We start from the raw sequence: 27,167 nt of genomic DNA, 5'->3' as shown, positions 1-27,167 counted from the left end.
CGATACTATGGGAAAGCTGTGGCCCGGAAATCCGTGGGCGCTGCCTGCGGCGTTTCGCTGCTTCTCAATGCGCCAGGAGGAGCCGGGAGCAGAGGAGCGAAACCCCAGGTGGAGATGCCCGGAAATCCGTGGGCGCTGCCTGTGGCGTTGCGCTGCTACTCAATGCTCCAGGGGGAGCCGGGAGCAGAGGAGCGAAACCCCAGGTGGAGATGCCCGGAAATCCGTGGGCGCTGCCTGTGGCGTTGCGCTGCTACTCAATGCTCCAGGAGGAGCCGGGAGCAGAGGAGCGAAACCCCCAGGTGGAGATGCCCGGAAATCCGTGGGCGTTGTCTGCCTCTTAGCGCTCTCCCTCGATGGTCCGAGGTTGCGTCTAAGTCGAAAGGGCTAAAGTCGGGCAGTTCCTGTCTCAAATACTCACAGGCTGCCGAGCGAGGAACAAGAAGCAGTAGAGGCGTGGTCGGAGTCTCTCGTGGTCTGGAGTTCAAGCCGCTGAGGAGAACCATCCGCTCGGGTCTTCCGGTACCGAAGGCTTCAGAGAATCATCAGCACTGCTTCCCCGGAATTGGCCGCTTTTCAGCGTTTCCGGCAGCGTGAACTGTCACGTGGGACGGGAACTACCGGGAGTTCTGGGGGATGTAGTTCTTGCGGTCGCCGAGTTGCTCGGCCGTAGTCCAGGGGTAGAGGAGATGCATCACTCAGCGCCACCCGAGCGCGGATCGTGACAGCACATCCCCCCTCACCCCTCATGAGGCGCTGAGAACTGGTCCCGGTTTACCAGGACACCTGCGATGGAAAGCCGCCACCAGGCGAGCAGCATGGATGGAGGAAGCGGGCTCCCAGGAGTTCTCCTCCGGGCCATACCCCTTCCAAGCCAGAAGATACCAGAGTCTACCCCGAACAGTCTTGGAGTCCAACACGCGTTGCACCACGTACTCGCGGTCATGGTGAACCCATACGGGAGCGGGAATCTTACGCACTGGACTGAACGAGGGCTTAAGCAAGGAGACATGGAAGACTGGGTGAATGCGTAAATGGGTCGGGAGCTTCAGTTGCACCGATACCGGGTTGACATGTTTCACCACGGGATAAGGACCTATGAATTTCGGATTAAAGATGCTGGGATGTTTGAATTTGATGTTTTTAGTGGATAGCCATACCCTATCCCCTTTATGGTACACAGGATCGGGTCTGCGACGTTTGTCCGCCTGAAGTTTGTATCGGGCTTTGGCCAGTCGCAGGGTCTCACGGGCCTTGGTGAGGGTTAAGCGAATCGCCGAAAGCCTGTCCTGTGCCTCTGGAACGCTGAGATTCGTGTGAGGGAGATGAAATGGGGTGAATCGAGGATGGTACACTGAGGAAAGAAAGAAAGGGGTGTGTTGTGTGGATGTATGGACGGAGTCGTTGTAGGCGACCTCGGCAACCCACAACCAGTCCACCCAGGCGTTTGATGCCTTGTCCACATAACACCGGAGAAATTGTTTCAGGGTTTGGTTAAGTCTCTCGGTCTGCCCGTCAGTCTGGGGATGGAAACTGGTGGACAAGGATGACTGAATGCCCAGTTCGGCACACCAGACCTTCCAAAACCGCGCCGTAAACTGGGACCCTCTGTCTGAAACAATGCCGCTAGGAAGGCCATGGAGTCGCACCACGTTCACCAACAGGAGCTTTGCCAATGCCCCTGCCGTGGGTACCTGCTTACACGGTAGAAAGTGTCCCATTTTGGTAAGGTAGTCGATCACCACCACGATAGCGGTACAGTTCTGGTCTTTGGGCAATCCAACGATGAAGTCCACCGAGATTCTTTCCCATGGTGTCTGGGGTGTAGGAAGTGGACGTAGGAGGCCTTGTGGTTTGCGATGGTCTGATTTCATTTGGGAACAGAAGTCACAGCGTTTTACCCATAGTAAAACATCTGGTCTCACTGAAGGCCACCAGAACTGTCTCAATACCTTCTCCAGGGTTTTCGTTCCTCCCGTATGCCCTGCACAGGGTAGTTCATGGCACCAATGGAAAACGAGCTTCTGCAGAGGAAGCGTGGGGATTAGCATTCTGGAGCCACACATGGGGACGCCATGTCGTAGGCTCCATTCCTTGTGTCCTTTTAACCAAGATCTCCAAGAGAATGTGGCGAGTCCGCGCTTCACTGCCCTCAGAAAGGTGTCTGTTGTCACCCCTCCTACCACTTGACTTGGGGACAGGATAGCCCTTTTTGGTTCCACTGTCGGCATGTTGGTCGTTCCTTGCCGGGAGAGGGCATCGGCTTTTTGGTTTTGTGAGCCAGGCTGGTAGGTGACTATAAAGTGGTATTCTGCGAAGAACAACATCCATCTACGTTGCCGGGGAGAGAGATGTCGAGCTGATCGCAGGAACTGGAGGTTCCGGTGGTCCGTGAAAACAGTGATTTGGTGCTGAGCTCCCATGAGCCAGTGTCGCCATTCCACAAACGCCTCCCGGATCGCAAGAAGTTCTTTTTCGGACACAGCGTAATTGCGTTCGGCGGGGTTCAATTTCCGGGACATGTAGGCCACTGGGTGGAGGTGGCCGGTGTCTGGATGGCGTTGGGATAGGACAGCTCCCACGGCGACGTCGGACGCATCTGCCTCCACTATGAAGGGGAGCTCGGGCCGGGCGTGCCACAGGATGGGTGCAGATGTAAAGGCCGTCTTGAGCTGTTCGAACGAGCGTTCGACGTCGGGAGACCAGTGGAACGACACGTTCTTTCGCGTTAGTCTGGTGAGAGGTGATACCAGGTGAGAAAAGTGGTGAATGAACCGGCGGTAAAAATTCGCAAAGCCAAGGAAGCTTTGGACTTCCTTGACTGACTGGGGCTGGGGCCATTGTTCCACCGCCTGCACCTTTCGGACGGACATGACCTGTCCTGTGGGGGTTAGGTGAACTCCGAGAAACTCCACTGTCGTAACATGGAACTCACATTTGGTGAGTTTACAAAAGAGGCGGTTGGTTTTCAATGCTTGTAGCACGAGCCTGACATGAACGATGTGCTCCTCCGGGGTGGTGGAAAATATCAGGATGTCGTCAATGTACACCACGACGAACCTATCCAGAAATTCTCGTAGTACCTCATTGAGGAAAAACTGGAAGGCCGCCGGGGCGTTACACAGTCCAAAGGGCATCACTAAGTACTCGAAGAGTCCAAACCGTGTTTTGAAGGCGGTTTTCCACTCATCGCCTTCTCTCATTCTCACCAGATGATACGCCCCTCGGAGGTCCAGCTTGGTGTAGATGTGCGCTTCGCGGACTTGCTCCAAGAGAACCGTAATCAGTGGTAAGGGGTATCTGTTCTTAACCGTCAGCGCATTGAGGGCGCGGTAGTCGATGCAACATCTCAGCTCACCACTGGTCTTCGGGATGAAGAAGAGCGGGGACGCTGCGGGCGACCGGGAGGGACCGACGAACCCCAACCGGAGGTAGGTGTCTAGATACTCCTTCAAATGGAGTGTTTCTGGCCCGGTGAGGGCGTATATCCTACCACACGGAACAACCGCGCCTGGCACTAGATCGATGCGGCAGTCATACTCTCGGTGCGGGGGCAGCTCTTCCGCCATCTGCACGTTGAACACCTCTTTATAGGGTAGATACCAGGTAGGGAGCGCCACGTCCTTTTCCGCGGCAGTTGCCAAATGTTGAGCAGAGGTTCGGACCGGGTTCGGGTGTGGGTTAGGGCTGATGCACCGTCGTTGGCATGAGGCGGAGTGGAACGAGATGGTGTTGGTGGACCATTCGATAGTAGGTTCATGTTTTCGTAACCACGGCAAACCTAGGATCAGGTTGCATCGGGGAGCTTGTATTATATTCAACTGCAGCCACTCGCCATGGTCCCCTCCTATGGTTATCCAGAGAAACGGGGTGACGAATCGGATGGGTCCCGACTCCAGTTCCTTCCCGTCGACCGCAAAAACGAGTTCGGGCTGTTCCTTGGGCGTTAATTGAATCCCTAGCCTTTCTGCTTCCTGCTTGTCCAGGAAACATCCGGTAGCCCCGGAGTCTATCATGGCTCTTATGGTTTGTGTTTGCTGGTTTATCACTGCTTCCAGGGAGATGAAGAAGTGATCTGGTTCTCGAGAGGTGTCGGATTCCATGGAAGGGATGGAGTGGTGGCTTGGAGGCTTCCCTTCCGGTACCTTCAAGCTCTGGAGTTTCCCGCGGTTCCTTCTTCTGTGGCCATAGCAGATTGTCCGGGGCGTGGTCTGCTCGTCTTGGGTCTCACCGGACATTCTCGAAGGAAGTGCCCCTTCTTCCCGCAGTACAAACACAGGCCTTGTTTACGGCGGTGATCACGTTCGCTCAGGGTTAGCGAGGCTCTCACTGTTCCGATTTCCATGGCCTCAGACTTGGAGGCCGCCTGTTCCGAAGCTCGGGCATGGTCATAGGAGAACGGTGTTTTATCTTTCCGTTTCTGGTCCCCTTTTCGTTCTCTGAGCCGATGCTCCAAACGGGCGGCCAATTCCACCATCGCCGAACAGGTTTGGGGTTGGGGATCAATTTGGGCGATGACGTCCTTTAGTTCGTCCGTTAGCCCTCCGTAGAAAATGGCAGACTGTTTGGTTTCTGGCCAGTCGGTTTCTGCCACTAACCGACGAAAGTTGTTGAGGTAGCCTAGGAAGTCATTGGGGTGTTGCCGTAGTTTCAGCAGGTCTCGGTCAGCCGAGAAGGTATCAGCTCTGCGGTCAAAGGTTCTTTCAAAGGCGATGCGGAAGGCATCCCAATCGTACAACAGGGCTTCGTCACGACGGACTATGGGAACCGCCCATTGAGCCGCATCCCCTGCCAAGTAGGAAATGAGAAAGGCTACCCGGGCTTGGTTGGTAAGGAAGAGTTTTGGCTTACAATGGAAATGCAACAGTACTTGGGTCATGAAGACTTGCACCTTCTGTATGTCTCCATGAAAGCGTTCAGGAGGGGCCAACGGGACGTGTGTGGGCATTTCTACCACTACAGGTTGGGTTGATGACTGGAACGGGGTCCCTGCATCGAAGGGGTTCCTTTGGAGCCGATCTATCCGTGTATGTAGAGCGGCTGTGTCTGAACGAGAAGCAGCTAATTCTGCTTGCACTAGGGCAAGAGCGGCTACCACGTCCTCTAAGGTGGTCATGGTCTACGACAGCGTGATCGGGAGGAGATAATTCGTGGGCCGATGATTCTGTCGGGATCCCACTGGTTTCGCTCCTCAGGATGACGCTGAAGCTTAAAGGGGTCCACCTCCCATCTGCCCCTAGTCCGGCGGATGTGTAATACACTCGGACGAAAGGGGTAGGTGAGCGAGGGAAGGACGGATAGGGACGGCTGGGCGGGAGATCTGTGAAATAGACAAACACACAATGAGTGATGGCTCCCTTACCCCTTCCCCTGGCTCCCCCTTGTGTGTAGCTCTCTTACCGGTCGTCTCTTTCCGTCTACTGTGGAGGGAACGAGAAGGGTTGTCTTCTCCTCCTTTCCGAGCGCACGAAGGTCTCCAGCACCGTTACGTCACGGAACTGTAAGAACCTCGCTGTGGCGATCAGGTTCGCGGAAGAGGTGGAGGTTGGTCCTGTCAGGTGTCTGCGCTGCTACTCTAGGCTCAGCAAGGTCTTGAGCCGAGGAGCGCGATACTATGGGAAAGCTGTGGCCCGGAAATCCGTGGGCGCTGCCTGCGGCGTTTCGCTGCTTCTCAATGCGCCAGGAGGAGCCGGGAGCAGAGGAGCGAAACCCCAGGTGGAGATGCCCGGAAATCCGTGGGCGCTGCCTGTGGCGTTGCGCTGCTACTCAATGCTCCAGGGGGAGCCGGGAGCAGAGGAGCGAAACCCCAGGTGGAGATGCCCGGAAATCCGTGGGCGCTGCCTGTGGCGTTGCGCTGCTACTCAATGCTCCAGGAGGAGCCGGGAGCAGAGGAGCGAAACCCCCAGGTGGAGATGCCCGGAAATCCGTGGGCGTTGTCTGCCTCTTAGCGCTCTCCCTCGATGGTCCGAGGTTGCGTCTAAGTCGAAAGGGCTAAAGTCGGGCAGTTCCTGTCTCAAATACTCACAGGCTGCCGAGCGAGGAACAAGAAGCAGTAGAGGCGTGGTCGGAGTCTCTCGTGGTCTGGAGTTCAAGCCGCTGAGGAGAACCATCCGCTCGGGTCTTCCGGTACCGAAGGCTTCAGAGAATCATCGGCACTGCTTCCCCGGAATTGGCCGCTTTTCAGCGTTTCCGGCAGCGTGAACTGTCACGTGGGACGGGAACTACCGGGAGTTCTGGGGGATGTAGTTCTTGCGGTCGCCGAGTTGCTCGGCCGTAGTCCAGGGGTAGAGGAGATGCGTCACTCAGCGCCACCCGAGCGCGGATCGTGACAGTCTCCCTCACCGCATTTCCCTCATTCCTGGCTGCTCACACAACCCCGCCCCCACCCATAAATCATGGGCTTGTCACCCTGCACCAGGCCGGAGACACAGAGACATCGCTGTATCACGTTTATTGCACTTTAAGTGGCGGGTGGGCTGGGCACTCCGGGGTGGTGGGGGGTGCTCTGTGTGTGTGCAAAATGCAATAGGTCCCGCATTTGAGTGATTAAGCTATTGACATTGTAAATAACAATGCTGTTCCTTTAAATGCTTTTTAAAAAATCATACAAAAATAATGTCATGAGCAATGCCAATAGCTCTAACTTTAACATTGCCGAGACCATTGCATTGTAAATGCTTGTTTCGCTATTTGCTGTTCTGGATGTAATTGTAGTACTATGGATGGATTGTTTTTATGTACTTTACATGTTTGTACTTTTATGATAAATATCTATCGAATAAAGTATTAAAGAAGAAAAGTATATAAATGGGATATATGTGTACAGGTGACTAAGAGACCATGTCATATTTCCTGGTGGCACAGGACATACCATTCGCCATTTGTGGCACCTTTACATGTATACCACAAATGGGAGAAATTTAAAGTGCAGAAAAATGTTCTGCAAAACTGTTCACAGTATGGAACATTTTTCTGCACTTTAAATTTCACCAACTTAAAATAATAGCAGTATTTTCCACTTATAAATATGGCACTGTACCAAGAAAATTAAACTGAAGAGTTAACTTTGTCTGGAATCCATAAAACTCCTCATTTACATTTTCTCCCATTTCCAAGTTCCACGTTCATAAACTCCAGTGGCCCGTAGACATGGTGCCATATTTATAACAAAAAAATACATTTGTTTAAATGGGAGGAATTTTAAGTGAATAAACATGCCTCATAAAACATTAAAAGGTATTTGGCTTAATTTAAAGTGAAGATATACATTAATACTTAATGTTTCATAGAAAACGTTTTCTTCACTTTTTAAATTTCTCCCAAAAGGACTATAATTCAGTTATAAATATGGCACAACAATGTCTCCTGGTCAGTGGGAGCAAAAGGCATGCTGCTTATAAATGCAGCACTCTGAAATGGGATAAAATGAAAATGAAGAGTTAATCATTAAGGTAACTTTTCATTTTTCTCCTATTTAAATCAAATCAAATCAGTTGTTTGTTAAGCGCGACTACTCACCCGTAAGGGTCTCAAGGCGCTGGGTGGTGTGAGGGGGGTTCGCAGGTTCCAGTCCATCAAGGAGGGGGTCTGTCGAGGAGCCAGATGTTATCTGTCTGAGTCGGAGCGGAAGTTCGTTCCAGGCTCTGGCCGCGTGGAAGGATAAGGAGCGGCCTCCCGATCTGGTCTTTCTGGTGCAGGGGACCACGGCGTAGGAGAGCTGGGCTGATCGTAGGGTCCTTTGGGGTGCGTGGAATTTGAGTCAGCTATTCAGGTATGCTGGTCCGGTGTCGTGGAGGGCCTTGTGAGCGTGGGTTGGCATCTTGAAGGTGACTCTAGCTTTGATGGGGAGCCAGTGGAGTGTGCGCAGGTGCTGGGAGATGCGGCAGTCTCTTGGCAGGTTGAGGACCATTCTTGCGGCGGCATTTTGGATGTTCTGTAGCTTGCGGGTGAGGTTTTTGTTTATTCCGACATAGAGTGTGTTGCAGTAGTCGAGCCTGCTGGTGACCAGGGCGTGAGTGACGGTCTTTCTGTGTATGAGGGGGATCCATTTGAAGGTCTTACGTAGGAGGCGGAGGGTGTGGAAGCAGGAGGACGAGACGGAGTTGATCTGGCGGTCCATTTTGAGCTCTTGAGTCCAGGATGATTCCCAGGTTGCATGCGTGGTCCGTGGGGGTGAGCGGGCTTCCGAGGGCGGGGGACACCAGGTATCGTTCCAGGCGTCTGGGTTCGGGCCCATGATGAGTACTTCCATTTTGTTGGTGTTTAGTTGTAGGCAGCTGTTTTTCATCCATTTGGCGACGGCTTCTATGCCTTCTCAAAAGTTGTGTCTGGCGGTGTTGGGTTCGTTGGATAGGCTGAGGATGAGTTGGGTGTTTTCTGCGTATGACACAATGTTGAGTCGGTAGGTTCTGACGATGGGGGCGAGCGGAGCCATGTAGACGTTGAAGAGCGTAGGGCTGAGGGAGGACCCCTGGGGGACCCCGCAGTTGGTCGGTGTAAGATCCTAGAAGAAAGGGGGGAGTCTGACCCGCTGCGTTCTGACAGAGAGGAAGGAGCGGATCCATTTGAGGGCGTTGTCTTGGATCCCTGCGTCATGGAGTCTGCGTATCAGGGTGCGGTGAGAGACTGTGTCGAACGTCGCTGAGAGGGTGAGGAGGATGAGGGCTGCTGTTTCTCATTTGTTTAGTAAGATACGGATGTCGTCTGTTGCGGCGATAAGGGAGGTTTCTGTGCTGTGGTTTTTTCTGAAGTGGGATTGGGGGGAGTCGAGGATGTTGTGCTCTTCGATGAATGTGGCGAGTTGGCTGTTGATGGCTTTCTCGTTGACTTTCGTTGGGAACGGGAGCAGGGAGATGGGTCTGTAGTTTTTTAGGTCAGTGGGGTCCGCCGAGGGTTTCTTCAGGAGGGGGTTGATCTCAGCGTGTTTCCAGTCATCAGGGAACGAGGCGGTTGCCAGGAAGCGGTTGATGGTGTTGCAGACCATGGGTGCGATGGTGTCGGCAGCTCTGTTGAAAATGTGGCGGGGGCAGGGGTCCATGGGGGCCCCGGAGTGGATTAACTTTATCGTCTTCAGTGTGTCTTCGGTGGTGAGGGCTGTCCAGTTGTCTATCGCTGGCTTCAGGGTGTCGGGAGTGGTTGGTGAGGGTTCAGTGTGTTGGTTGTCTTCGTCAAAGTTGTCGTAGATGCTCTTGATTTTGTGTTGGAAAAATTTGCTGAGTTTGTCGCAGAGGTCTTGTGAGGGAGGGATGTCGGTGGACTCGTTGGTGGATTGGGCGAACTCCTTGATGATGTTGAAGAGTTCTTTGCTGTTGTGTGCATGAGTGGAGATTCTGTCTTCAATCGCTTCTTTCCTCGTTTTTCTGATGAGTTGGTGGTGGGCCTTGGTGGCGGCTCTGAAGTTTTTGTGGGCTTCTGTGGATTTGGTGTTCCTCCAGGCCTTTTCGAGGCAGTGGCAAGTGCGTCTGGACTCTCGAAGTTTGGTGGTGAACCATCTAGCTTTCTTGGCGTGGGTGTTGTTGTTTTTCTTGAGGGGGTCTATGGTGTTGGCGCTGTCGGAGATCCATCTGTGCATGGTTTGGGCTGCGGTGTTGGCGTTGTCGTTTTACGCGATGGTTGGGGTGGAGTTCCCGAGTGATGAGGATCGTCGGTGATTCTGGTCCAGTTTCTTCATGGGAGCAGGTGCTGGTGTCTATGGATGGTGGGTGTTCTGAAGGTGAAGTGGACACATCGATGGTCAGTCCATGGGAGTTCGATGGAGTGGCTGAAGGTGATGGAGTTTCCTGTTGTGAAGAGGGGGTCGAGGGTGTGTCCTGCTGAGTGCATGGGTTCGGTCACGATCTGGCGGAGTCCAATGTTGTGGAGGTTGTCTAGGAGGGATGTCGTGCTGGGGTCCAGCTGGTTGTCGAGGTGGAAGTTGAAGTCTCCCAGTAGGGTGTAGTTGGCGGACGCGATGGCATGCGGGGAGATGATGTCAGTGATGGAGTTGGCGAAAAGTCCACGGGGTCCAGGGGGTTGGTAAATGAGGGTTCCTCGGAGGGTGGAGATAGGGCTGGTCAGTATCTTGAAGTGAAGGTGTTCCATCAGGTCTGTGGGCTCGTCGGGGAGTGTGCTCAGGCAGAGGGTGGATTTTTGGACAATGGCGATTCCTCCTCCCGGGCGGGTGGAGCGGTCCTTCCTGGAGATCTTGTATCCTTGGGGAATGGCAATTGCAATGTCCGGTCCCGAGGTGGTGTTGGTCCAGGTTTCGGTAAAGAATGCTACGTCCGGGGTAGTGCTGTCGAGGAGGTCCCAGATTTCAGTGGCGTGTTTGTGGAGGGATCGGACGTTGAGGAGGGTGCATTGCAGGGTCTTAGGTTCGGTTGTGTTGTTGCGGGTGGATTGCTCTGGGTCAGTGGTCTTGGCGGTGCTGCAGGTGGGCCAGCAGCGGTGACAGCTGAAGGGTCCGTGGGTGTCAGCTGGTGATGCTAGCTTGCAGTTGTTGTTGCGGCCTGGGTTGAGAGCGTGGAGTGCCGCTGGGTCGTAGCGTTGGCGGTGCAGAGATCCAGGGTTCCTGGCGCTGGTCGCAGTCGGGTCACGGACTGGCGAAGACGAGCTTGCCTTTGGCACCCCGGAGGCGCGGCCACACAGTGGCCGCGCAGTGGTCACCATTAAGTAGTGGTCGGGGAGGCCTGGACAGCTGGGAGGCGGGAGCGGGAAGGGAAGCTGGATTGGGCCGGTCGCACTGGTCGTGCTGTGGGGGGGGGGGGGCCACAGGGGCAGCAGAGGTGGGGGAAAACGGGCTGAAAAAGGTTAAAGGAAAAATGCAAAAAGAGAGAGAAAAGTGCAAATAAGGCAGCAAAAGTGCAAGAAAGAGTGGAGGAAAGACAGAGGACACAGGTGAGTGAAGGGGGGAGCTTGAAATGAGGAGAAAACGACAGAAAATGGAGGTAAGACCCAGAAAGAGAGTGAAGGGGGGAGATAGAAGTGAGGGAAAAAACGAGTGAAAAAGGAGAGAACAAGCGGAGCAAGAGAATGGAGACAGAGGTCCACTGGACCAACAGGGATGAGGCGCAGGTGAAACCTGCGGGTGGAGGAGGGCCTCAAACACCAACACTCGAGAGTGCAGGGGCTTGGGGGAAGGCCTCACTTAATGGTGGAGCTGCGAGGGAGGGAGAGCAATTTCACTGACAATGAGTCAGTGGTCTTGCTCGCCTGTCCCCGCACAGTGGCCGCCATTAAGTAGGAGTCGGGGAGGGCTGGACAGCAGGGAGGCGGGAGCGGGGAGGGGCATTCAAAAACATAATTTTGTTCTCACATTCCATTATTGAGACCACAAGGTCTTTTATTTAAGAGTTGAATACTTCAGTGCTCCAGTTCTTCACGTCTTTGATCCATCCTAGCCCATACATCTGGCTGACCATTGCTCATTATAAGGCTCTGCTATCTGCAGCCTGATGCTAATAATGTAAACTAAACACATCCTTCCCTTAAAGTCAAAAGAAAAATGTGATCCTGTACTTATTTAAAAATAAACTCAAGGCTGCGAGCTACTTTGAAGGTGTCTGGGAGCTCCTGGTAGGTCGTGATCCACTGGTGGGAGACACCTGTACTAGGATTACCACCTCTGTTGCTTTCTTCCTTTTTTACAAGAAATAATGGCCTGGACAGTCCCTTGATTTCAGGAAAGAGCGGTCAGGTTTTAAGAGGAGAGTTTCCTGAATAAGCCTGATATTGTTGTGCAACAAGATTAGTTTATGAAGGATAGTGTGGGTTGTTGAGACCCCTCACATTGTACATGATTACATTAAACACGTTCATCACCATGGTTGTGGTAGGTAGAGTAGTGTTGTGCTTTCCTGTGTAAGTGGTCGAGTATTATGTATCGGAGAATCTTGTGGCTGACAGCTAACCTTTCCCAGTATCTCATAATCCCCAAAACAACGGTTGTGGGCAAAGAATTAGCAATAACAAACCAACAAGTGAAATAAAGAGGAAAGCCTCTGGAAAGGAGCACATCACAATTTATGATTCATACTGTTGTCTCACCTTGAAAGAGCACAATGTTAAATGAGCAAAAAGAAAAATTGAAAGTCCCAGTCCTGGAAAGGTGGGAAATAAGGCCACTGTCGATCCCGGACTAGGTAGGTACCTGCTTCGGCCTGCGTTCTCTTCTTCAAATACCAGCTAGTACTGTGACCCCATATGGTCCCCATCGATAAGTCCATTCTGACTCTGTCATCAGAGGGGCAGGAGGCAGATTCAATCCCCTGTCATGTCGTCTCCACCACCTAAGTGGGGGACACTGGCTCGCCCAAGTGAGTTTTTGACGGGTCGCCCACTTTTTGTACCTGCTCCAGTGCTGCCTTGCAGTCCACCAGTATTTTCTCCAGTTTTAGATTTTTTCGTCCTCTCCTACGTCGTGTCTGTTTCCACTCTGGGCTTGCTGGGCACAACGGCTCTGACTGCATCACCACATCTGTGTTAGGAGGAAAAAAGTTTGTCTCTCCAAAAGCCTCATGCAATGATTTGGTGGTCCAGCGTGTTTGCCCAGCCACTCAAATATTAAGGGAAAGGGGTGCCCCCATCTGTATCTAATGTAGTTTTCATACAGGAATGTAGTGAACGGGCAGAAGTCTCAGCGTTTAAACAGGGTTATAGTGGATAGGTCCTGGAAAATGTGTATGTCGTCCCCATTATATTGGATTGGGCCACCTCCAGAATTGTCCTAAAAGTGGCGGTAACAGACCAGTATATCAGGGCACAGCTTGGATTTTGGAGTCAATGCTCTATGGGCTATGTCAATGCAAAAGCGGATCAGAACTATGATCCTCAAGAATCACCTCTGCAAGGCTCTAGATATATACTTTCATGTCTTTGCTCTCCCTGCCCAAGACCACTTCCCTAAGTGTGTGGTTACATTGATGTGATACATTTTCGAAATCTTCCTGTTTTTCCTGAAGAATGGCAGTTGTTCGCTCATGGCCACTAGGCGAGAACGATATTCCTCTAGGTCTAGGGTGTGCTCATCTTCCGTCCTCTTCCATCATCTCTAGGGAGTCAACTCTGGTGCCCTTGTCCTGCAGATTCCAGCGTCAATTTAATTTTTATTTCAGTGAAGAAATGCATCATGAAATCTTTAGTGAGAGCCTCTGTGTCATCCGCTTAAGTAGTGGGCTCCCGCTCCAGATCTTTGTCGGTTAGCTTAGTGCCTGTCTTTCCCTTTTTAGTTGATCGCATCTGAAGGAGATCTTTATTAGTCGCTTCATATTTGGTTCTTGTGGCTGCCATGTTGTCTGCATCCTCGAGAGGAAGGGCTCTTTTTCGGTAGTGTGCCACCAGGGACCGGCAGGCGAAAGCTAGGTTGTCGACCCCTGTCCATGTGTAGTTTGTGTACACGCCAAGTTAGTCATACATGCCCCATGAAACTTCGCCAGGTTATGGGCTGCAGATCAAATGCACTAAAGAAAGCCCAACCCGGGGGCCTTCCTCCCATCCATCTGCTGTTCAGGGGTTTTATGTTCAGGAACCCTACACTGTAGGTAGTTTGTACTCACTTTGTTTCTTGGAGAATGTTAGTCTTTGTCTCTTTAGGGTCCCCAGAAGCACCCACCAACACAACCCACCTAGTATGTGCTTCAAGCCATCAGTGGTATGAACCAGCACCATCATTATGAGGCCTGAATGTCCACCGCCACACCCAATCGATTTCGCCTCTCCCAAGGGCCAAAGCATGTTGCTTGCATCAAAGCACTTAAAAACAGACACAGAAATATACCTCTCCTGTGCAAGGGCTCTGTGCCTAGGTCCTCCATTCGCAGCTCAGTTGGCTAGCTATGGGCGCAACAAGGCCTGACGAGGGGCTGCCATCCTGCAGAAGACACAGTCCCTCCCAGTAGCACCGCTCAGGTCCACCACTCCAAACTCTCCCGGGTTCATCATTTTTTCCGTCTAGGGCAGGGAGCAAGCCTTCGTGAGGCTGAGCATGCTCTAGACAGCTCCTTTGAGTGGGCACGCTGCTTCAGCTCAGGGCGCCGCCATATTATACGGGGTACAGTGGATCTAACCCATGGCCCTCTGGCTGTTAATCGTAGCACAGGCAGGGGCTCACCTCATTGTCACATTTGGGGAGCCTCTTAATTGCAGTTGCTCTTCTTAGCTCAGAGAGGTGGCATCAGGGGGCCAGAAGGGTGCTAAGTGTTTGCTGCAGCCTGTCTGAGTGTTCTGGACTTATGTGTCTGTCGCCACCCACCTTGGGCTTGGTCACAATCTCCCGTCTCATTTTCACCCACTGGTTTCATACCTGCAGTGTTCATTTACTTGGGCCTTCCTTTTTCTGCAGGAAAGGCTTTACATTCAGCAGCTCCAAATCCAACAAAATGGCATTCAGGAGTGCCTCACATTTGTCACAAATTCAGAATGATTGCGCACTAGATGTCAAATAGAACTATTTGGTGATGCTGTAGTTGATTACTGGGGATTTAACTTACAGACTGCTGCTGATGTTGCAATTAAATGTTTCACTTTGCATGTCAGAATGTTTTACTGAAATGAATGAGAAAGATATTTGAGAACTCATTGAAAATATATCCTCATTTTACTTTGCTAGAGCACTAACCTTCGTTTCTATGACAAAAAGAAACCCCTCATTTTATTCATTTCTAAAGGAAGTGCCGTAGTTTTACAGCTTTGATTCCATCAAGATGCCGTTAAAATGTGCCACTCTTTTGTAATACATATAGAATGTTAGCACTCTAGTTGTTCATTGGAGCCCTGTGGGAAGCTGTCATAGAACACTTGCGAATAAACTTGACAGGATGTTACTTCTGCTTTTGGAAGTACAAGTTTTACTCAGAATATCAGACCTTATTTTGACATGGCGGAGGAAGCCAGTGTGAATTTATTAAAAACATACTCTCATTTTAGCTTCTGGTGCACCTTCCCTAACATATATGAGAAAACAGTGAGAGAAAACAGTTGAACATGGTTCAACGAACCCCAGCAGAATGTAAGCATTTTTCAAAGGACAACTCACCTGAAAATTCACCAGAATTCCTGAAATGAGTAAAACACCACCAACAAATGATTTATATTTGGACTAAAATCTGTTATCTCACTTCATATGTGTTCCTTTTTGTGACCCTCAAACACAGGCCTTCACTACCGAACATTTCAATAGGTATCATGAACCCGAGTCTTCTAATGGCTGCCACAACATGTTGTTCACATTGTGGACATCCGATCAAGTGGGGTTTCCCTTGAAACCCACATGCCCTTGGTGGTCAGGGTGTGGTCTCCTTACCCCCTTTTTAGTCAGATGTTCAGGATTTAGTGGACCATGTCCCTGAGTCCTGTAAAGTCTGCCACAACATATTGTTCATATTTTTGCCAGCTAATCAGAATTGACTAGCCTCTTTTCAATTGGCCAGTTAGAGCATCTCTGGACACAAACTGTCCAAATATACCTAACGTTTTAAGGCCAACCTGAGGCCGTCTTTATACACTGATTTCTCATAAACAGCTGAACAGATTTACAGCAAATCTCAAAAAGGACGCTTTCTGAGAAAAATTCTAACTTTCTGCCAAATTTTGTTTCATTCTGTCCAGTCATCTTTTCTGTATCTAAGAGCAAAGTTTCCTTTGGGAATTAAAATGGGAAATTGCACTTCGGGGCTCACTCTTTTCCTTGATCCCCTGCTTGATAGATCAGAGCCATACATTCCATGAAGTAGCCGAAGTGGGTGAACTTTTTTTGGGAAAGTTTTGTGCAAATTTGTCAAACCATGCCAAAGTTTTATAGGGAAATCATTTGTTTGTTGTTCTAATAACTTTGGAACCATTTGACTATTCTTCACAGAACATTCCACAGGAAAGTCTTATACAACTGGCCCCTTCCTGGAGAGTTTTAGGGTGATTCTTTAAGTGAGGGCCAAACAAAAGGGAGGGTCCCAAAATGCATTTTCTCCATTGGAAAATTAATCAGCTATACCGCAAAAACTGCTGAAAGAAGCTACATCAAATTTGTCAGAAAACCAGATCCTGGTCCAGAAAGTGTGCTTTTTGTGGTTTTATGTAAATCCGTTCTGTAGTTTTTGAGCAATTACTGCTCAAAATCTTTGTATATATCACGCTGTGGTGGATCCGCAGTCCTGAAAAGTCTTAAGCTGAGATTTGCTTGGCTGCCACAAAATCAACAACAATGTGGCAGTAGCCATCTTAAGACTCAGTTCCCAAGTCCTAGAAAAAAAGGTACAAATATAAGGGGGCTGCTAGACCTGGTGGACGTTCCCAGAGGGACCCTGCCCCCTCCAACCCCCTGGGGCCAAAAGATTTTCTTTTAACTTTGCCTCAAATTTGTAGAGGATCCGTAGCAATTTTTTTTTAAACAGCACTTCTATGAAACAACAACAAAAAAAAATATCCCCCGGGGACGCAAACACATATTTTGGGGAGGGGGTTCGAGGTCCCCCTTCTTAAGCCTTTAGGAGGCCACATAGACCACATTCTCCTACGCCAAACTTTGAATAAATGGCAGGGGGGGCTTAGCTCCCCTCCACAGTCCTGTAAAACCCCGGGGACCAATTCCCCTAGGGCCGATTTAAACTAAAGTGGGGGCCCTAAGCCCCCCTCCCTAAGCCTTAATTGGCCATGGGGAACACTTCCCCTGGGGCCAAGCCTTAATTAAACAGAAGGGCAGCATGCTGCCCCCCAACCATGAGCCTGAATGGGCCAGCTCTCAGCTCCCATCCCCTACAGCCAGCTTATTCACTATGTCCCGGGGAGCCCACACCCGAGACACAGTAGTTTCTTTGTCTGTTAGAGCTGGCAACACGTCTGCTCCCATCTTGTGGGAGCTTTAAAAATGGTCTCGCTGGGTGGAAGAAGACATATGTTTCCTTGCCTGCAAAACTCAGGTTGCTCCCACCGCTTCCAAGTGAGACGGCTGCAGACCGTCGACTGCCAATCGCCGACTTCCAGCTGAAGACTCAGGCTGCTGACTTGCGGCTTCTACCGCACTCACTGCATTTGCCGCTGCTCCAAGTGCAGTACCGTCTGGGTGAGCCAGGCACCCCAGTAGCGGTTTCCTGCATCAGTGGGTCCAGTGCGTCGGCGCCAATCAGAGACACGGAAGGAGAGAGGCTGGGCGCGGCGGCATTAGCTGCCTCTTGCAGAGTGTGAGCCCGCAACTCCTGCAGAAGCGGCCCTGCTAGGACTCGGTGTGGCTTGCGGGGTACCTTGAGCTCCTGCTCCCCCTCCCCCCATGCACCTGTCTTCCTGCCTGGTTTTTGCTGGTTTAGCTGAGTAGTGAATGGTGAATAGAGAGTCCGTGGAGGTCAGTTGGATCATCCCCCTACCATCCAGCTGTCTAACCGTCCACCCAACAGGGCAGTGAACATAAGGAGAGACACAGAGAAAAGGTGACTCAAGAGGTTATCGTGCAGCCATTTTTTGAATGCAGCCCAGGTAGCTGTGCGCTGAGAGCATCGAGCACCGAGGAGCGAGGGAGCAGCGGGGTCATGGAGCGAGGTGTAAGGTGTGCGCCGGAGGAGAATCAGCCGCTGTACAGCAGAGGCACCGGCCTTCCTGACCCTTCTGACCTCTCTGAAGAGCATCTTATCTCCAGAACACACCCTCGGCTCCGCGCTCTAAGCTCAGCTCACGGCCGCAGCCTTGGACTACGGCCACGGTTACCGCTAGCTTCTGACTCAGTGGCTGGCTAGCTCCGACAGCCCCTGGAGGGGCTTGGACGGCTTAATAGTGGACCCAGCAGCTGAATCTAAAGCATCTACCCACGAAGCCAGGACAGGACAGAGACAGTGGCCAAAACAGCCTGGACAAAACGGGGCGGCAAGTGTGGTGGGTGAGTGAGCGGCGGGGAGCACAACACTTCACGGGGGCGAAGGCGGGTGGAGAGGCTAGGACCTTGAGGAAGAGACCTACATGAGCGGAAGCGGTCGGCATTAGGCCAATGCGGCTTGCTCAGTTGGTAATCTCTCCCCCAATCCCGCCAGTCTGCCACGCCAGCACCGCTCCACCACTCTACCTCCTACCACTTACCTCTTGGCATCCTTGCAAGCGCAAGTAAAAGTACTATAGCAAGAGAGGGAGGACAGCGCACAGTGGACAGTGGGCGTGCAGAAGACAGGAGGGAGCATTTTGTGCCGGCGCCTCCGCCATCGCAGGGCTCGCCTCTCAGCAGCAGTCCACTATTGCTCCCCTGGGGGCCCTGCCAAGCACCAAGTACTAAGCATCAAGCACCGGGGCCCTAGAAGCCTGGTGCCTGGCATCACGGCCCACCTGATCTCACTGCAATGCTACAGCCCCCAGCACTATGCTCCAGGCCGCAGATGAGGTCAGGGAGAACTAGGTGGCCATTCCCCCCAGGCCGGGGGTGGGGAGGAAGGAGACAAAAGTCACGCTCCACTGCCAGCACAGTGTCCATTCCTCACTAATTTCAACTGACTCTGAACCAAAGGACATGGCGCCACCAAGCAGTTCAACCCATCACATCCTCTCAACTCATTCAACTCAACCGAAAATCTACACAAAATTCATTTTTCTTAAAGTCAGGTTCTGCTCTTTATTCAAGCAATGCCACCATCAAGGGTTTTCAAACCCCTCTACTACCTCTACAACTACAACTTCTATCACCCCTTCCACTGCTGCAGGAAGAGGCCTGTCCATGCATCGAAGACCCGGCTAGCCCACTCCCACACAGCAACTCAATTCCAAACAGCCTGGGACCTCAAATGCCACACTGACCACAGTGAAACAAAATTTGCCACCAGCCGGGCAACTAGGGCAACCAGAAACCTCAACAAATCAATCAACAAGGAGCACCACAACAAGACCAAAACAAGCTCCAAGTTTCAACACTTCCAGCAACAGATCTAGCGCTTGATCTGGCTCCATCACTGGCCATGGAGGGGGGACCGGCACAACCCAGACGCTCAGCACGCTCAATTCCTACTCTAAAAACAGCTGGCTCATGGGGGCCTACACAAGACGGACTCGGCCACAACCAACCCCATATAGATACAGAAACAAAACGGTCAGCGAGGAGCACGCAGACAACTCAGTCAGAGCTGGGTCAAGTGGCCGGCTTCATCCTGCCGCAAAAAGAGAGCAGCACTATAGGAATCATACGCTCTGAGAGGAGTATACAGAACGATCAGCAAAATCTGGACCCAATGCTAGCCCCATCTCACCATCGATCGGCAGTAACACCATGCCGGTATCAACACCGCGCCCTCCGAACACAATCGCATCAACGCCTGCAATAGCCTGGCTGTCACCCCATCCAGGCAGGCCACCTGGAGGGAAAGGGTTAGGTGGGACCGTTGGCCTAACCCATCAGAAGGAGGGGAGGGCGATCCACTCCTACCTGAACACACAAGAATGGGAGGATATGCTAGCTGCATACTCGCCCGATCAGCAACACAGGGCCCCTCCGGCCAAGGAGCTCAAAGTAAATTCACACAACTGCAGCCAAACGACTAGCGAGGCGACTGAGGATGAGCCCAAGGGGGCCGCAACCTCCAAAGAACAAGCCGGCAGCACTTGAGTCTCCCTCCTAAATACCATGCAACTGGCCGTCGAAGCGCTCCAATATCAGTCTGACAAGATGGATATCCAGCTCTCCCTTTTAAACACCCTGGCACTGTATACGGCATGCATTGATGAGAAACTGAGGGATCTCAACGATCTAATAAAGATTAAAGAGAGCTCAATCTGAGATCCAAACCAACTATGGCTGCAGCGTCATAGTAGAGAAACTATCAACTCTCCCATCAATGCTAAATAGCATGTTGAAGCTCAGCTACAGCTCCTACAAGCGCACCTCTAATTGGAAGTAACATGGCCCCCGGGGCAGTTCAGGGACAGCAAAACAACTTGAACAACCTGTTTCGGTGCCAACACAGCCAGCAGGCAGGCTCAGTCATCAAGGAAGCTGCCTGGAAAACAGGATCGCTTGGAGTATCGCCCAAGGTGCCTAAAGAAGGTGTTTACGCCCTGAAGCTCAACTCCAAGCAACGCCGTCAGCGAAATAGGAAAGTGTGCAATCGGAAAACTCTATTGGACCCAACACCACTCTTCCCCATCTTCTCTGAACGATGCGCAAAAGCATACATACAGCCACATGCTTTAACCACTCAAAACAAGGATCAGTCGACTCTCAACAACCAACCTGACAACCAATGTGACCAAAGAGTCTCCCTCCCCTCACAAAACACCTTACGATCTTGTACAGAAAACCAAAACAAAAACGGAGCTCCGACATTATGTGAGAAGGCTCCACATATAAGCAGCAATAATCTGTCCCATGGTCCAGATCTCACTACTCCCACCACCCGAGAGTAGACTTGGCCGCCAGCAGCAACAGAGACACACACCAGCATCAGTGCCAGCAGCCCCAAAGGACATGGAGACAAACAGGCACACAAGTAATGGGCTCAGCCACGATTACTCAGACAACAAAACTGGGTCCTATAGAGACACGGTGCACACTACTGGACACTCAGCCCCACTCATCAATGAACGCCCAAGCCGGCAGCACACCGCCTAGATAGAACAGAACCCCCTGCACTCCCCCGAACAGGCATACCCCAGGGCAATCACAATCGAAACAAATCCAGAGAAAGCAACACAGAGATCACCTAGCAAGGGTGTGTAAATGCATCTAAAGGAAGCAACTCACCTTATCCGCCAACACGGAACAGGAATGTTTAACAACAAACCAGCACAGCCAACACAATCACTGAGTATTATGCAGCTAGAAACAAACTCTACGCTTTTTAAGCCCATGTACATTTCAAAAGGGCATCAAGACACTCTGAACAGAGGGAACATCTTAAGGCTGTTGCAGGCAATCCCGATCCTTGCTGACCTGACCTCATCTGACTTACTCTCAATAGAGTTCATCCACCCCTCAAACCCTTTGATGCCAGAGATTACCAAGGCCACATGGATAACATCCACAGTCGACCAGAGAGTACTAGCGGAACATCGTATCTTCAAAGCTTGGGGAATTGACATTGCCCCTCACCAAAACCCAGGATACCCGTCACCTCTACTTGCACCAATTCCAAGGACCATACTCACAAAATCACAAGGGTGCATCAACTGAGTGCTCAGAGGGGACTTGGGACAATCACCCCAATGGAGGCCCAATGCTATGGCGAACCTACAAGATAGACCTTCGGCAGAACCAGCACCTCAAAATAGACCTTCAGGCCTTGGACTAATCACCAGAACCATAAACACCTTTTCAGAAACGCACTGACGGTGCCAAGAGAAAGAAGGTGGCACGAGAATCAAGGACATCACATTCTGCCTATGCTCATGGAACGTTAATGGCCTTTCAACAAATTTGGATCCGAAATTCCTGCTGTATCTAAATGCATTTGACATCATCATGCTACAGGAAACATGGCTCGCTGACCCACACTATCTACAAGTCTATATGTGGTTCGCCATATCAGCCGCAAAGTGCAGCAAATTTGGCCACTGATCAGGAGGACTGGCAACCTATGTATCACCGACCAGCATAACATTGGCAACACTAGTTGGCACTTCTTCTGCAGGCACTGTAGCAGGCAAGATCACCATTACCCTCTGGGGAGGACAAGATGAGGTGGTGCTATTCAATACATACATCAATCCAAAAGACAAAGTCAAAGACTCAGAAAAGCTAATAGGCCAAGTAACAAGCTTCATAACTGAGATGGAAACCCCAAACTTCACTGTCTCTGGGGACCTAAACCTATACCTTTTTTGCACAACAATAGTCAAAGAGACCAGCACCCAAACTTCACTTTGCAACATCCCGACCTAATACGCACCGCTACAAGGAAGCAAGAGGCGCAGGGACAATCACCTCCTGGAAGACCTAGACCATCTCAACTTTAGGTCTCTTAACGGCAAAATGAGCACCCAAACTTCACTTTGCAATATCCCGACCAAATACACACCGCTACAAGGAAGCAAGAGGCGCAGGAACAATCACCTCCTGGAAGACCTAGAACATCTCAACTTTAGGTCTCTGAATGGCAAATTGCCAGGAGACTCCCCCCCCGTGCCATCACACTACTCCTCTTCAACATGCTCCTTACACACTGGTAAGCCTATCACTGTTTCCCTGCATTCATGGGTTTAGATTGGGGGACAAAGGAGACAGTAATCATCACAAGAAACTCTTAATAGCAACTTCACGCTCTTCCATCTACAGAGAAGTGGCCTTAGGCACTAGTTACACCTCAAACCTCAGATCAAATGCGCGGTGTCAAAGGTGGAGTCCCTATCAACAGCAGCAATTGACCTCTTTCTGTCACAAGCAACAGACACAAAGGACCGCTTAACCAAGTGGGAACACTTTACTGCTACATTTTTTAATCTCTATGCCTTGTCATCTGAAAAAACATCCTTGCCAGCCGGGGAAACAGGATCCCAAAAGCTCAAAAAGTCTAATTAAAGCTTCTCAAAAAGCTCTCACTCTAAGAGCTCTGAGAAGGCAGCCTGGGGCCTCAAGCCTTCGGCTCCACCTGCGACAACAAACAAATGCACTCAAAAAACTGAAATGAAGAATTAACAAAGAGCAAGAAGAAGAAACTTGGGCAAGGCTCCTGCATGACATAAACAATGGCAGCGCCCGCTTTTGGAAAACGGTGAATGCCATAATCCACCCTCATCACGAGGGCATCTCGTCACACATTCCAGAACAAACTTGGGCAATATTTTTAACTGAGCGTTTCAATCATCAAACTAGGGGTGACCAAACAATCAATCTACACAGATTCTCATCTAGGGACCGCCAAGGTGCAGACCTAAAGGAGGCAGCCGCGTTACCCATGCCTGTCACCCATCACACATCTGAGCGTGAGACCAGTATCTTGACGACACTCTTAATAAAGAAGCAGATTGCTAACGGGAGAAAGGAAGGGGTGCCAGGCCCGAACTGCATTCCACCGGCACTGTTCAAACAGAAGGCGGCTAATTGGGCGAATCTTTTGCAACCCCTTTTCTCTGAAGTCAGATTATTAAATAGAATACCAGAGTGATGGAAGGGCTCAACCTTTGTACCGATCCATAAGAGTGGTGACATGTTCCTGCGGAGCCATTACAGCTTATTGGCACTGATCAACAATGAGGCAAAATACTTTGCGGGCACCGTACTAGAGGACCTGACAGCCTGTGCAGACACAAAATAATACCTTTAAATCAGACTGGTTTCTGCAAAACATCAGGTACAACAACAAATATCCTTGCAATTACATTACTTATAGACGCAGCCAAAACTTTCAACCATCCATTACACTTATGCTTCATCGACTTCAGTGCTGCCTTCAATAACGTCGAGAGGGGAAGACTGTGGGGAAGCTGGTAACTGGGAATTCCACAAGCTGTCCTAAACATCTTGGCACTTTTCCACACAGACACCCAGGTCCAGGTGAAACTGGGTGGGGGATCTCACCTCTCTAGAAGAGTGGCCACAACTAAAGGCTTGAAGCAGGTTTGCGTGCTCGCACCCACCCTATTCAACCTATTCATGGCCGACCTCCCACAAGCACTCAACATCTGCAACTCGCATGCACCTAGGTTAGGAGGCAAAACACCGACTAATCTCATGTACACCGATAATGTAGTCCTGCTCAGTCACACCCAGGTGCCATAGAGAACAACCTAAAAATCAACTTCAGGAAAACAAGGACTATGACCATTAACAACAAAAGGAGTCGGCAGAGGAGATGGCACCAGGGCGGAATGCAAATAGAACCAACCACTGACTATAAGTACCTAGGTGTCATTATCAATAAGTAAGGGTTTTTCACCTCTCAGAAAGAAGAAATCAGAAGGAAATGGGTGGTTATAGCAATAACAATGAAAAATCTAGCATCAAAACTGATGGAGCCCACACTAAGTCTCTTCCTAAAGGTAGCACGGGCCAAACTATTACCCATGATAACCTATGGCGGCAAAGCAATGCGGGCCGAGATGTCAAACTACTGGACAGCACCTTAGTCAAAGCGTACAGAATTATGTTCAGTCTCCCAAACGACACCTTGCCAGCCCAAGTAAGGCTGGAGTTTGGTTTACTAAAACAATCTCTGTCCAGGCATGGCACTTTTATCATCTGCTGGAACAAGATCAGATCCTCCACTCCAAATACCATAAACCAACTTTTATGGTCAGAACTCCAGCAGAGAAATACCTCCCCTGCAAGAAGCTACCTGCAGGAATCTCTGGAAATCGTTGGGCTCACCGACCTTTGGAATACACAGCTTCCTCACTCAACTTTCAAGAAACTGGTTTGGAAGTCCGTAAAACGACTCTCACTGATAAAGGACAAAGCTACTTTCTCAGCCAAATCTCATGCTTGAATGACCTTTAACACTTACAAAAAGCTTGGACCTCAAAAATATTTCATCCAGGGCTACCCCAAAACACTAAAAATGAAATTCCTTAGGCATCCACTGGGCATCCTCCCATGCACCCAGAATCTCCCACCCTGGCAGAGGGCGCCGATCCAATCTGCTTGCAGCTTGTGTGATGCGGGAACAGGAGACATTCTGCACTTAATCTGTACCTGCAAGAAAGGAAACAGCTGTTAAAGGCGCCCTTCAGACAGAGAGAAATTCACTCTAGGAGGCAAGGGGGGCTGGCATGCTTTGATCCGGGGGATACACAATTGAACTGCCGAGTGGTAAAATATCTCATGCCGGCCGAGCAAAAAATGCCACAAGCTCTCGACTACAGAGACGGTCGGGCTATCAGTTGAAGACGCACCTGGAAGCTCATCACATAGTGGGCATAGGATAAGAACTCAGCACTATGCCCTCTTGCCAAGACCCCTACTTTTAAACGAAAACGTCATGTCTGCAACTGTATCAAATCAAAACCCGGATTCCAGTAAATTCTCAAAGGAAAATCGCTACGCACATAACATCACTAGAAATAAAAACTTCTTAAACTGCTCCAAAAACCACACGTGGCGTTTCGATGAATAATCTAAACAGCGGAAACCTGATTGTCTCTACAGTACACCGTGTCAGGGATGCAAACCTGGGAGACCTTCTATCTTTCCCCTTCCCTCTTGCTCTTCTCTCTCTGCTTCCATTCTTTACTTTCTTGAACTATGAGCATCTGGCAAACGACCTGGCATCAGGCGGAATGGAGTGAGCCCGGTTTTCAAATGAAACTGTTGCTCCTTTTAAAAATCATTTTGCTGCATCAACAAAATGTGCTACAAGGAGCTATATCCTGGCTGAACCCACGCCTGCCAGGTTTTATTTGCAAACATTAATTTGTTGCGCTGCACTTTATTGTGGAAATCAAGCTGACTGCGAAGAAACTTTCTCATAATCTGACGCTACTATTTCCTCTTTTACACCGCAACGATAACAAAAGAATCTTTTAGTATGCACCAATTGTTACTTACCCAACACCTGTCAGATGCCATGTGCGGCACTTCACTTTACAGTGTGTATCAATGGCTTTAAAGACGTGTACGAATGGTGTTATCGATTGTTTTAATGCAAAGGTTTTAGTAACTATGCAACAAACAAAAAAACTGAACTGAAAGGTTGCTCCCACCGCGCAGGAGCTTAAAAAGCGCCTGCTCTCACCATTCGAGATCAATGCCGGCTCTTAAAGCTCCAGGGTGGGTACATGCAGGGAGACGGCTGGGCCGCTGGCCCTGAGGTTGCCCCCGCAGCCCCCAACAAAGTGTTTGCGGTTGCCCCAGGTGGGCACTGGGGTACTCAATTTAGGTGCCAGTGGATGGGGTCCACAGAGCCACAATTAGCTCGGAGAGGGAGGCTGCATGACCCCTCCCCTTAAAAAATAAATAAGAAAGGTCCTGGGTTCCATAGTGGCTCAAGGAGGGGGGCTGCACACCCCCTCTCCTTAATTAAAAAGAAAGGCCCTGAGGGATGGGGTTCCCGAGGCCCTAAAGTCTAAGATAGGGGTGACACACGGCCCCCTCCCCATAAGAAATAATACGGTCCTGGGGTATGGCAGTCCCCAGTGACGGTAAAGACTTGGGGAGAGAGGCCACACACACCCCCTCCCAAAACCTTTTTTTTTTTTAAAAGCATGGATGGATGGGTGCTAGCAGGGCAGCCAGTGGAGCCACGGGAGCCCTGGAGCTCCCTACTCGGCCCCTTGTGGTTGGTTGCTGCCAGGCCCTTAATCCAGCCTCTCTCTGTGCACAGATGAAGGGTATGCGTGGCTGGGTTGTATAAATGGTGTTTTAAACATACAAAACCACTGAAATTCACCAGTTAAAGTTATCTCAAGTAACTATAACTCGCTCCCTTAGTTAATTATAACTTGCACCCCATACTTTTTTTTTAAACATGTTTTTATTTAGCAGTTGGTTCAAAATTAAGGCACCTGGAAGTAGCATGGGCATCATGGAGCCAATCAGGGTGACAACGTGCCCCCATACTTTTATTTTTAATTATTTGCTGCAGATCTTCCGCCAATTTGGGGCAAGATATTTTTTAAAAAAAACATATTTGGCCCCAGGCTGGGTCCCTCTGGGACCCCACCAACAGGAATAGGGGGTCAGGGTATCCCCTATTCCCCCTTATATCTTTTAAAAATCTTTTTAGTAGTACTCAGGACTGAGTCCCAAGTCCTAAAATGGCTGCTGCCACATCATTGTTGATGTAGTGGCAGCCAATCCGATCTCCTCTCAACCCTACAATGTTTTTGAGTATTAATTGCTCAAAAACTGGTGAACGGCTTTACACCAAATCAAAAAAAATATTCTTTCTAGATCACGATCTAGCTTTCTGCCAAATATGGTGTAAATCTGTTAAGCCGTTTGGCCTGTAGCTTTATCTAAAGTTCCAGTGGAAAAATGAATGGGGAAAACGTATTTTGGGACTCCCTCTTTTTCTCAGCCTCCACTCAACAGATCACCCGGAAACTTTCCAGGAAGGTGCTGAGGTGTAAAATATATATAGATCTGTCAAATATAAACAACCAAAGAATGCATTTCCTGTGGAAACAAGATCCTAACTATAACTACCCAGTGATGAGTGCCACTGGGTAATATATATGTATACATATACATCTTTGTCCTGCAGATGTATTCAGGCCTGCTTAAACACTTACCATCCATTTGAATTGGCACAGAAATTGCTAAATCATTGAGCACCATATAACATGGGCCTGCTAGATCTTCAGTA

The 27,167-nt window shown here is 50.3% G+C and overlaps 1 protein-coding gene across 2 annotated transcripts in view; it reads left to right on the top strand.

Annotated features, from left to right (window-relative positions):
• The window catches only part of METTL25B (methyltransferase like 25B), a 380,958-nt gene that overhangs the window by 173,296 nt on the left and 180,495 nt on the right, over positions 1-27,167 (top strand). The window lies entirely within an intron of this gene.

The sequence above is a fragment of the Triturus cristatus genome, chromosome 12 (assembly GCF_964204655.1).
Source record: "Triturus cristatus chromosome 12, aTriCri1.1, whole genome shotgun sequence".
NCBI lineage: Eukaryota > Metazoa > Chordata > Amphibia > Caudata > Salamandridae > Triturus > Triturus cristatus.
This window is presented reverse-complemented; position numbering and strand designations above follow the sequence as displayed.